A 12,591-nucleotide genomic window follows, 5' to 3' on the forward strand; every position below is an offset into this window, starting at 1 on the left:
GATTGTAGCCTCTCCCCGATGTTATTCAATCTGTATATTGAGCAAGCAGTAAAGGATACAAAAGAAAAATTCGGAGTAGGTATTAAAGTCCATGGAGAAGAAATAAAAACTTTGAGGTTCACCGATGACATTGTAATTCTGTCAGAGAGAGGAAAGGACTTGGAAGAGCAGTTGAACGGAATGGATGGTGTCTAGAAGGGAGGATATAAGATGAACATCAACAGAAGCAAAACGAGGATAATGGAATGTAGTCGAATTAAGTCGGGTGATGTTTAGGGTATTAGATTAGGAAATGAGACACTTAAAGTAGTAAAGGAGTTTTGCTACTTGGGGAGCAAAATAACTGATGATGGTCGAAGTAGAGAGGATATAAAATGTAGACTGGCAATGGCAAGGAAATCGTTTCTGAAGAAGAGAAATTTGTTAACATCGAGTATAGATTTAAGTGTCAGGAAGTCATTTCTGAAAGTGTTTATATGGAGTGTAGCCATGTATGGAAGTGAAACATGGACGGTAAATAGTTTGGACAAGAAGAGAATAGAAGCTTTCGAAATGTGGTGCTAGAGAAAATGCTGAAGATTAGATGGGTAGATCACGTAACTAATGAGGAGGTACTGAATAGGATTGGGGAGAAGAGGAGTTTGTGGCACAACTTGACCAGAAGAAGGGATCGGTTGGTAGGACATGTTCTGAGGCATCAAGGGATCACCAATTTAGTATTGGAGGGCAGCGTGGAGGGTAAATATCGTAGGGGGAGACCAAGACATGAATACACTAAGCAGATTCAGAAGGATGTAGGTTGCAGTAGGTACTGGGAGATGAAGAAGCTTGCACAGGATAGAGTAGCATGGAGAGCTGCATCAAACCAGTCTCAGGACTGAAGACCACAACAACAACAACAACTCCTGTAACTGAAATATCAGATCTGAAGATGGTTCTGAATGAACCGAAACCGGTCATATGAATAAAAAAACAATTTGCAACCAAGACAGATTTTAAGTAACAAAACAGTACTTGCATTCGCCCGTACAATCTCCACATCCGTCTTCCGCCCCTGTCATCTACGGCCCGTGGAGCACCACAGTGGCCTCTGCGCCGGTTTTGGATATCGCCATTTTGCCATCTTCAATATACCTTAACCACAGCGACATGACAACAGTTTATAAACACAGCCATTTTGGAAGTGCTTCCTCCCCCACCACGAAAGCCAGTGATAAATCCCTTGTGGACGTCAGATAAATCGCCCCCCTTCCACATTACGACGACTGCACTGTTTCCAACGTCCGTCCTGCAAGTTGTATGTACCCTCCACTGCTAGTGCTGCGATCTGCTGGCTGTGAGTGGTTATTGCACGTTGATGTCCAATATAGTCGGTGGTCACATTAAGATGACTTGAGTCTATAGTTGTGTTACAATCATCAAGCGAGACTTCTGACGTCTGTGGCGGGTGGAGGTGAACAGAGTGTCTTTGACCCCAACCAATGCAGCGCAGATGCTGAGCACTGACTTTAACGTAGCACATTCACAGAGTGATATGTTCCAGCACATAGTCGTGATCTGATTTATATGTGAAGATTTCACTATAGGAATAGTCTTCCTGAAGATGAGCATTATCATTAGCTGGACTTTGCAGACAGTACAGAACTTGCACAGCAATTATTTCACCATTAAGTAAGGTTAGTCCTTAATTCGGTTGCAGGAGCGCTGAAGAGTATCTTTGAGATACCATAAAGGAATATGTCTGCGTGAAGCTGTGTGGACGAGTTGAAAGTCGTACATGTAGAGCAGCAGGCGACACTCAGGGTGTGACTCCGACCTGGCTAATAGTTTAAATCCACCAGGTAGTGTCAGTATGGTACTTCATTACAAACCCATCTCTTTGGTGTAGTTACAATCAACTTTGCGAATTTTCATGTCTTCGATACGAACTTACTGGTTGACACTTACGGAGTTTCGTATGAGTAAGTAAAGGTGTGATGTTTGACCCAATTTTTTGATTCAGAGACGCACAGCGTTCATATCTCTTATTTATTTATATTGATTAAATCTGAAAGAGTATGGACATTTGACTCTCTAGGACATCTAACCAGCATTATATATACCTTAGAGAAGATTCATTGTGGTAAGCATGTTATAAGCCACACATGATATAGAGCACAACATTTAGAGACTACTACAGCGGAGAAAAAAGCAATTGCCATTCGTTCATGAGAAGTAAAGCAATAAACAAATATTACAGGAAGGTAGATTTTAAGTATGAGCGCTGGCATCAACGGACGTGAAGTAAGTATGGATATCAGAGAGAAACAGAAACGTGATGAAACACATTTATTGGTTAGCGGGGAGAAGAAACCGACGTGACCGAGACGTGAAAAGGGAAGTTACAGAAGAGAAGCATTTTAATGAGCGTTCTGACGTGAAACAGTACCACTACCAAGCGCTGGTTGCGTCAGTGAAACAGTAAATCATCAACCAATGTATCGTAGGTCACGAGAAAAATGAATGTTAAGACAACTAATCTTCGGTAATAATTACTTTACATAGAAGTAAAGAGGGTAACATGAAATTACGTGTATGTCAATAGAAATAATGATAATAATGATTCAGAATGCACTGATGAGAGCAGCTTTGAGAAACACTAACTGTTGGAACATGAAACACGTACTGTTTGTTCAGGATTTTGAGGTGTGCAGCCGAACAGTGCTAGGAAGACGAGGACATACACCTGCAGCTGAGACTGTTGCCGCTGTTAACATCAAATGAAGTTAACTTCTTGCATTATAAAACCTATACAGCGTTTTTCTTCGTAAGGGTAATCAGGAATTTTATCTCTTATGCTTCGGCAGATATTTCCAGTTTCGTTTTTGCATTATGTAGCTGGAGTTAGCCCAAATGAATACTGTTAGTCAAACCGTTTGTGGTACTCCCAACCTCGACGGAAAGCGTTCGTCTGTTTCCCATTGCAAATGAAATGAATTTCGGAATTTTAAGTGCTCATTTGAGAGAGAGGTCTCAGGTTAGTTTATCACGACAGACACGTTTCAAGAGGAACACAAAAACGCGAGAAACATGTTGTAGTCCAACAGCAACTGAGCAGCGCTGCAGCATGGCGATAGTTGTCATCGCGGATCTGGGCGATGTTCTCTTTCTTCTAGTTTTAATGTCCGTCTTAATAAATATCGATGTAACAAGCATCTCATCGCATCGTGCTAGACTAATATGGAAGCGCTCTGTAGAATGGGCACTTCAAATTCTGCTTTAAAATCATTTTGTTTGTAATGGGATACAAATTGACGCTTTCCGTCAAATCTGGGTTTAACATGAAGATGTGAAACACAGGATTTGTCTGAACTGACACCAACTACACATTTCAAAAACAAAATTACAAATATTAATCGAAACGTCAGGGAAAATGCGCCTGACAACTATTAGGAGAGAAATGCATTTCATTTGCCTGTATATTATTAGTCGCTGTGCATTTTCTGTAAGGAATGTGTGAACAAGGAGAACGAAGGTTCAAAATGGCTCTGAGCACTATGGGACTCAACTGCTGTGGTCATCAGTCCCCTAGAACTTAGAACTACTTAAACCTAACTAACCTAAGGACATCACACACATCCATGCCCGAGGCAGGATTCGAACCTGCGACCGTAGCAGTCGCACGGTTCCGGACTGCGCGCCTAGAACCGCGAGACCACCGCGGCCGGCGGAGAACGAAGGGCTAGGGTAGATTTTGTCAGTGCTTAAGGCACAGGTCGACCCACAATTTAAGCGCTTATATACAGCAGTAGAGAGACGCTTGATATTTGCGAATGACAAACCCCAGGGTACCTGCATAAATTCAAAGGAACCGACAGGAACCCCGCAGATTTCGGTTTTGCCACGTGAGACCATGTAGATGCTTTTAGGTGGCACGTATTCATTTCTGATTGTTTTCTTAGCATTTCTGAACTGGAACAAGTGGTGGCGGTATAAAGCATAGGTCTTGTAGTAACGGAAATACAAGAGCTGCCCAAAATACGGAAACACCGCGAGCAAGGCATGACTGAACATAAGTGTAGATGCCAGGCAAGCCTGAGAGTTGTGCTGTTGTAATATTTGACCATTGACTATGGGGCGTCCTCAATTCATTGCAAGTGTCAGTAGAGTCCAGAACCGTGTTCTATTTAGTTGCGAATGCATTCTGTCGTTTCTAGGTGAAGTTGAACGTGAGCAAATTGTTCATACTCGTATGGTGGGTGCTTTTGTAACCAAATGTTTGGTGTTCCAAGAGACATCGTATCGAAGATTAATAGCACGCACATCGAAAGCAGAAAAAACATCGTCCGCTAAAGCACAAGGCGGACGACACTATATTTAGAGTGCTCGCGACAGACGGTCACTGCAAAGGACTGCGACGGAAAAGATCGTCGCAGCACTGAATGTCGCACTCACGAGCCCTGTGAGCACAAAACAACACGAAAGGAATTTCATATGGTGGGAATCAGTGATTCAAACGCGCGTAACACGGAAGCTTGGTGCAGAAGCCATAAATCCTGGATTATGGAGGTGTAGATGAAAGTCATTTTGCAGGTGGATATTGCTTCACACTATTGCCAACTTCTCGTCAAGTTAAAAGCCTAGCGTACGCCGTCCAGAATCCACGATGCAGGCTGCTTACTCGAAAGAGTGAAGTAAGTGAGGGGCACAGTGAAGATTTGGGCTGTCCATAACGTGGTATTTCATGAGCCTCCTCGCTTCTCTACAAGGTCACGTCACGTTAGCGCCAATCATTATGACTTCATTTTGACTGATGAGGCCCCTCCCACCGTACTAACTTGCTCCCTGCTTTTGATGCTGTTCTCCGAGACGACAGAGCCCCTATTCACACCGTTCACACTGTCTGGCGCAGGGCCGGCCAAACACTGCACAGTGTGCAGACGTGCGGAAGTGCTGCACGTGTTCGCACGTGTGCCACAGCGAGCGACAGCGACATCTGTTATTAGACATGTGTCCCAAATGAACGGCGGCGGCTCCACTTCCCTGTTTATGTGGTACAAGCAAGAGCGCAACACACCCAGTCTCGTTTACCCTTGGTAACCGCAACCTTAACAGAGAAGTACTGAGAAATGGCAGGTACTGTGAAAAAGCAAAGGACGGGAGATCTATGTTCTCAGTCGTTTAAAAATGACTGGGAACTGCAATTCTTTTTTGTAGCCGTTGGTGAAAACTCACAACGTTTGCTGTGCCGCCGAATAATAGGCGGCCAGCGTAGGTTTTCAATTTAAGGACACTACAATACATATCACAAGGACGAGTGTAGTGTACTCAACAGTGAAGAACGGCAAACAAAATTAAATGTCCTTAAGAAAATGGATGAGACACATCAACTCGATTATCATTTCTCATGACCAGTGATAAACGAGTTTTGATTTATTCCTTTCATAATTAAAAATTATTGTTTACTAACTGTGCATCATTGCCTCATTCTGCTCCATGTTACATTATCATCAGGAAAGTTGGTCATTAAACCGATTGTTCCAATGAATACTTACATTTAGGGTTTTTTTTTTTTTTTTAATCTGTGAAGGGCTACGCTCAGCTGAAGTCGGTAAAGCATAACATTCATCTATTTTTCGGTTACTATGCAGATTTCAGACGTAACTGATGGAAGATTTAGCAATAATGGTATTGAAATAACAGGTGATCATCGAGAGGTCTGCGGTTATCATTCAGTTCAGAGGTCAGTGAGACAGAAATTATGTGGGTGTAACTGAGGGCACCGAGAATTAGTTATACGAAACCTTGCATTAGTTTAATGTTATTTGAAATCATGAATAAGTGCTCTCTTTCTTAAATACTAGATTAAAAACATTACGCGTGTTTACGTGCCGTCAGTCAAGCTGCCTTAATAAAAACTCACGGTTGTTAACTGTATTACTTGTCTTACTGGGTTAAACTGTTAACGTAAAAGTAGACGTCTCAATGAGTAGACTGTGACACTATTTTAAATGTTTAATACGCGAAATACCTTCCCATGGTTGGCTTGCAAGCTGTGGAAAGAACACTAGAATGCGCAGGTACAGAGTATCCCAGCAAGTGGATAAAGCGACATCTGTGCGTAGAAACATGCACTACATGAACGCTGACGGCTGCAGCGTGCACGCTGTAACCCGGAAGTTGCACATGTGCATTAGAACCGCACGCGTGAGGAATTTCTGGCCGGCCCTGGTCTAGCGCCTGGCTGATCCTGTGGGCACCATGATAAACTGTGACGTCGGCTCCCACCTCGTCCCAGTAATATTGAGCCTCTGTGATCTGCTATGGTGAGGACCCTGCGTGATCGCTCTTCACCTCCACGATCGTTACCCGAACTTGGCCCTATTTTGCAGGAAGAATTGTGCACGTTTCCCTTGAAAACCACACTGGACATGTTTTTATCCGTCCCAAGACAAATGGAAGTTCTTTTGAATGCCAATGGTTTTCCTACACCGTATTAGACGTGGTAACGTGTTGTAGTTTTGCTACTTCCGCATTTATGTCTGTCCCCTGTATGCGGAACGTATGGATCATTCGGAATTGTGGATAACGCTTATCAATCTCACAACGAAGGAAAATTGGTGTAATTAGAAGAGTCTTATGTTGAAATGAATGTGTGAGGTGTCAGCTGATGAAGATGATAGCGAAGACCATTTAATCATTAAAATTCTGTTTCTCGATTCCGGTGGTTTTACGTTTTGTTAAGTCCTGGTAGAATTATAGCTTCAATGGTCTAGATTATCTCACTCTCAGAGTATATTTTCAGTAATTATCTGCTTGTAATTAAATCTAATCACACTGGGAATGATTTTCAAGGAGTTAAACTTCTTAAACTTACTGGAGATGCTTGTTCTGGATCTTATCGGCGCCATGACTCGAATGAGTTTTAGCAGATATTTTTGTAGCGGAATCATTCGATACGACCACTTCAAAGAGAATGCAGTACGTGTGTGTATATACCTCAGTGCTGCGTACGGTAAGAAATATCATTTACAAAATGCTGAAACTGTGACACACCCCTATGCATCGAAGCAGTAATATACCGATGGACTAAGATTACTGACTGTTATCTGTTTGTTTAATATTTAATAAACAAATAATGAACTGTAATTTTGTGCTGCAATATTTACGCTACACAGTCACGTATATGATTAAAAAACTGAAATCTGTTACATATTTGAAAATAAATGAAGTTGTACATTCATGTGTTTCAAATAGCACGATGAATTATGTTCGCCAATAATTATATCGCTTAAGAGTGCACTAAATCTCAGTGTAGTAACGATAAAACCACACTCTTAACGAAGGTGCGAGAAGACAGTCACCATGCTTGTATAAATAAATAGAGTCAAAAGAGTGTGTTAGGGATTAAAAACAAAGATCTTCATAAATCTTTACTCTGATGAATTTCTATTTGTCCATTAAAAAGTATTTTTCGGAATACGACGTTATCTACTGAGAATTTACTGTGTCTTTGTTGGTAGTCTTTCTATTAAAAACTTGCAGTCAACGTCACTGACTAGCTTCGCTTGATGTTCCCGTTTCTAACAGACGACGCCATATATTATTTACGTAGTATACTAACCACATTGTCAAACTGACAAGCTGCTAGCAATAAACGAATAGTCACATAATGCCAACTAATAACTATGCACATTACACAGTCTACCTCATTACTGCAATATCGAATTTGTTTGCCGATTTACTTGGCCGATTTACCCTTCTTGCCAGAATTATTAGTAACTGAATTTAATGCAGATTAAGTACAAATGAGATACAGTGTGTCAAATTTTTGATTGTACCGTTCTCCTATTTTACATTAATTGAATTTTATCTTGTTATACAAAGGTATGTACTGTTTCAGGATTGTGACAACTGGTAATTATACATTACCACTTGATTTGAGTTTTGTCTGCGTTTAATTTATTTGATGTACAACCGAGCCGTATAAGAGACATTTCACAGGATTTAAGTACGCCTTCTTTGTCTGAGATATTTTATCTGTAACATAAGTATTTAAATGCAGAATTTGTTGCTTGGATGTAATAGGTCCTTTAAGAAACACTGACGAAAGTCTCCAGGGTGAAGACCGTAAATGCAATGAGAAGAGATATTGACACGAATTTGTGTGTGAATAAGTTGAGAGTGAAGCTCATACCAATATCGATTTTGGTGGCCATACTACCGGTGACATGACTAGCATACAACCTGAAGTCAGCTGAAAATGTTAATCGTGAAACAGACTTTCAAGGCGAAAGAACAGTCAGTTTTCCATATAAACTGTGCTGATACAGAGAAAGTAATATTTATTTTAAAGGTCCTGATATTTTTTTTCCCCCTACCACCTTACGTAGTCGGCAGACGGATGTTAAATCCGCATCATTCTATCTTTTAGTCCATAGCGCGTTAAACCACGTCTTCTATAGCCAGACCCATTGATTCCTTGCGTGATGTCGGTGTTAACTGCCGTTCATTTGCGTTAGGCCATACATTAGGCCTTTTTCAGAAGATAAATCTTTCTTTACCCTCATGAAATTATGATCCTACGAATTCTCATTTTTTGGTTCCTTATTCAGTGCAGTCACGAGATCTGGTTTACAGTTAAGCCCCGTAAATCGTATCTATTTTTCGTAAACATCTAAGTACCTTAATACAGTGGCTGGACACGGATGTGAACCACATTTGCCGCGATTACGTTTCCCAAGTCATAACGAGCAGGATGGGGCAATAGTAAGACGCCAGACTTACTCTGGAACTGAAGAGGAAAGACAACCACCACACAGCCACCTAGATTAACAATGGTTTCCACCTTTCCTTTAAGGCAAATACCGGGGTGGTTCCTTTGAGAGGTCCATGGCTGATATCCATTACTACCTAATATCAGCTCTTGGTAAATGACTTGCAGTCCCCTGGAGGATACACCGTGTTCAACCTTCCTTTGCTTCTTATGCTGTAACCATTGCCCCCCGTCACTTTACTTAACATAAACTCCCCGTAAGTAAATCCTAGTGTTTTGGATTACGTTCAGCTAACGACTGTTTCACCAATGTGAGATGTAGTGGTATAGTTTCGTTCTCGGCGTTGTGCAGAGAGCCAGAATAGCCCTTCGCGAATGTGTTGAGAACGTGACGCAGCATTGGGAGTTCAGAGAACTTGAGTTCGCAGCGGAGGTCGCGCAAAATGCGTCGGAAACTTAGTTTCACGAGTTCCGCCAGACCGTTACTCGCGAGTTTGTTCTTTTAGGAGAGCCCTTTCCAGGGTCACTTACACTTTGCTGCAGCGCCGACCAAGTTCTGGCCCTTGTTGGACTGTCTCCGAGGATCCGCAGATATTTGGCGTACGCTCGCTTTGCCGACACAGTGGAGTCGCAAGTAATAACGTCACGTCAGTGAGAAAATTTTTTGAGTATAGACTCGTAAATGTGTGTTGTTACTGCAACAGTTGGTTTTTTATAAGTAACCGATGTTATTACACGCAAATAAGTAATGAAATAATATAGCTTTTTCTGTTATTAGTGGTGGCACGGAGGCTTGAAACTGTAGCATAAATATTAAAGTATACTGCAGGTTGTGCTTTATACCTGTAATGCAATAAACTACTTTGTTATAAATGGCTTTCAACGTCTTACATATTTGAAGTAGTTATACATTAGTTCACTTGTTCTAAAATCAACCGTTGACACACTTTAGTCCTGAAATCCGTCAGGTATCTTCGCTCAACGTTTAACACACTCACCACATGCGAGTCTGGCCATCGGACTGTTTATATTGCAATTTTTTTAATATTTTGCATTTTTCGTAATTTCTCAAATGAGCTACGTTTTTTCTCTCTCTGTCTCTTCTCTCTCTCTCTCTTTCTCCCTCTCTGAGCGAGTGCGCGCGCCCGCTCGCGCGCGCGCGCGCGCGCGTGCGTGTGTGTGTGTGTGTGTGTGTGTGTGTGCGGGTGTGTGCGCCCGTGCGTGCGTTCGAGCATGCCTGTGTGTACGTGGGTGAGCGCTCGTGTGTGTGTGTGTGTGTGTGTGTGTGTGTGTGTGTGTGTGTGTGTCTGTTCGTGTGTTTGTGTTATAACTACATTCGAGCCATTTAAATAACGGAATTTTTGCTTTAATCTCAATCAACGTGAACCAACTACATACACACTACCTACATAGACATATGAAGCAGAAGGATCTGTCAAATCAGTGAACAAATGGAAACCTTCCCTATTGTTTCTCGAAAACCAGTTTCACTCAGAAATTGAATAGAAAAGGCAAGGCAGGAATAAAAAATATTTTTACATCTAAAAAGCAATAATTTATAACTGCCACAGTGTGATCTGTTGTTGTTGTTTTCAGTCCCAAGGCTGGGTGAGTTTCTTAATCTATGAATAATTACTGCAGTTTACATCTACAGAAACTGCATATTGTACTCATCCTTAGGTCTCCTCTACGATTTTGACCCCTCACACGTCCTCCCATTACTAAACTGTTGGTCCCTTGATGTCCTATCAACCGATTCTTTCATTTCGTCAGGTTCTGCCACAAATTTCTTATCATTCACTACCTCTTCATTAGTTTTACAAACTATCCATCTGATCTTCGGCATTCTACAGTAGCACCACGCACCACATTTACGATTCCTCTATTCTCTTCATGTCGTGTTGCACTTTCTTGTATGACTATACTTTAAACAAATACCTTCAGAAAACACTTCCTAACACATCTATATTCGATGTTAACAAATTTGTCGTCTCCAGAATGGTTTTTCTTGTCATCGCCCGTTTGAATTTCATATCCTCCCTATTTCGTCCACAATCAGTTATTTTGCTGCCCAAACAGTAATACTCCTGTACTGCTCTCATTGTCTCGTCTCTTAATCTAACTCCCTCAACATCACCTGATTTAACTCGAATTCATGCCGTTTCCTTTTTTTACTTTTTTATGTTCATCATATATCCGCATTTCAAGACGCGGTCTATTCCGGTCTCCTGGTCCTCCAGATCTTTTACTGCCCCTGACAGAATTATATTGCCTGAAATTTTTTGTTTGCTCGCCGTGAATTTTAACTCCTACCCTACGTTTTTCTTTGGTTTCCTTTTTCTGCTTGGTGTACAGATTGAATAGGTCGGGGATAGACTGCAATCCAGTCTCACTCCATTCTCAACCACTACTTCCCCCTCATACCTCTCGACTCCTTTAGCTGCCGTCTGGTTTCTCTTTAAGTTGTAAATAGCCTTTCGCTCCCTGTAATTTACAACTGCTGTCTTCCGAATTTCAAAATGGATATTCCAGTCACATTTTCAAAAGCTTTCTCAATACCAATGCTACAAACATTTGTTTACTTTTCCTTAACATGTCATGAAAGAGAACTCGTTTGATCAGTATTGATTCGCGTGCTCCTACATTTCTACGAATCTTCCCAGAGGTCGGCTTCTACCAGTTTTCTGTTCTTCTGTAAATAGTCGGTGTTAGTATTTGCCAGCTATGACTTATTAAACTGATAGTTCTATACTATTCACACCTGTTATCACCTGCGTTCCTTAAGATTGGAATTACTACCTATATCACATCTCTCACACAGCTTGCACACTAAATGAAAAAGTTTTGTCATAGGTGGACGACACGTCTTCGACTGTGTACTTCACGGTTGCCTGAAAACAACCGGCGTGTCATATTCACAAATTTGTAAGTCAATCGAATAATACTTGATCGTCAGAACCCAACACTACGTGGAGGCACCGGATGATTCAACAACCAACGAAAGCATTAACGAATTTTCAAACCGCTGTAGTAGTAAATATGGTTCACATGGCTCTGAGCACTATGGGACCTAACTCCTGAGGTCATCAGTCCCCTACAACTTAGAACTACTTAAACCTAACTAACCTAAGGACATCATACATATCCATGCCCGAGTCAGGATTCGAACCGGTGACCGTAGCGGTCGCACGGTTCCAGACTGTAGATCCTAGAACCGCTCGGCCACCCCAGCCGGCGCTGTATTTGTACTCCGATATTATTCAATGATTTCGCTGTTTTCCCACTTGTACTGAATGGCGGCACTCTCTTAATGCAAGATAATGTCTGCTACAAGCAGAAAGCCCCAGGTAGTAGCCGAATATACGATCGATGGAATGTTTCCAGAGTTTGTCAAATCGTTTCATATGTTCGGAAGTAATATTATCAAAGTATGTGAAATTGAATGAACTAATGGAAAATCTATACCTACCGGCAATGCAGCAGGAATGTGTAAATGCTATGGAAAAACCAAACGAGAAGCTAAAGTGACATATTACATAATACTACTCTAAAGTTCGGAATAAGTAACAGGTGGTTGTGAAATTACATACCGGAGGAAATGGAAGACTTTCCATTATGATTGTATCATCTCCATAAAGCCCTCATGAATTTTTAGTAGACGTAATCAAATAACATAAATCATGTAGTTCTGGCAAACACTTGATGGAAAAAATATATGAAACACTGTTCATGCTAAACAATTCTGTATCCTACATCATACCTCCATCGTAAATCTCGCGCAGAGGCGGTTCGAATGAGAGATTAGATCGCCCACCAATGCCTTGGGTGTCACCTGC

The sequence above is a fragment of the Schistocerca serialis genome, chromosome 5 (assembly GCF_023864345.2).
Source record: "Schistocerca serialis cubense isolate TAMUIC-IGC-003099 chromosome 5, iqSchSeri2.2, whole genome shotgun sequence".
NCBI lineage: Eukaryota > Metazoa > Arthropoda > Insecta > Orthoptera > Acrididae > Schistocerca > Schistocerca serialis.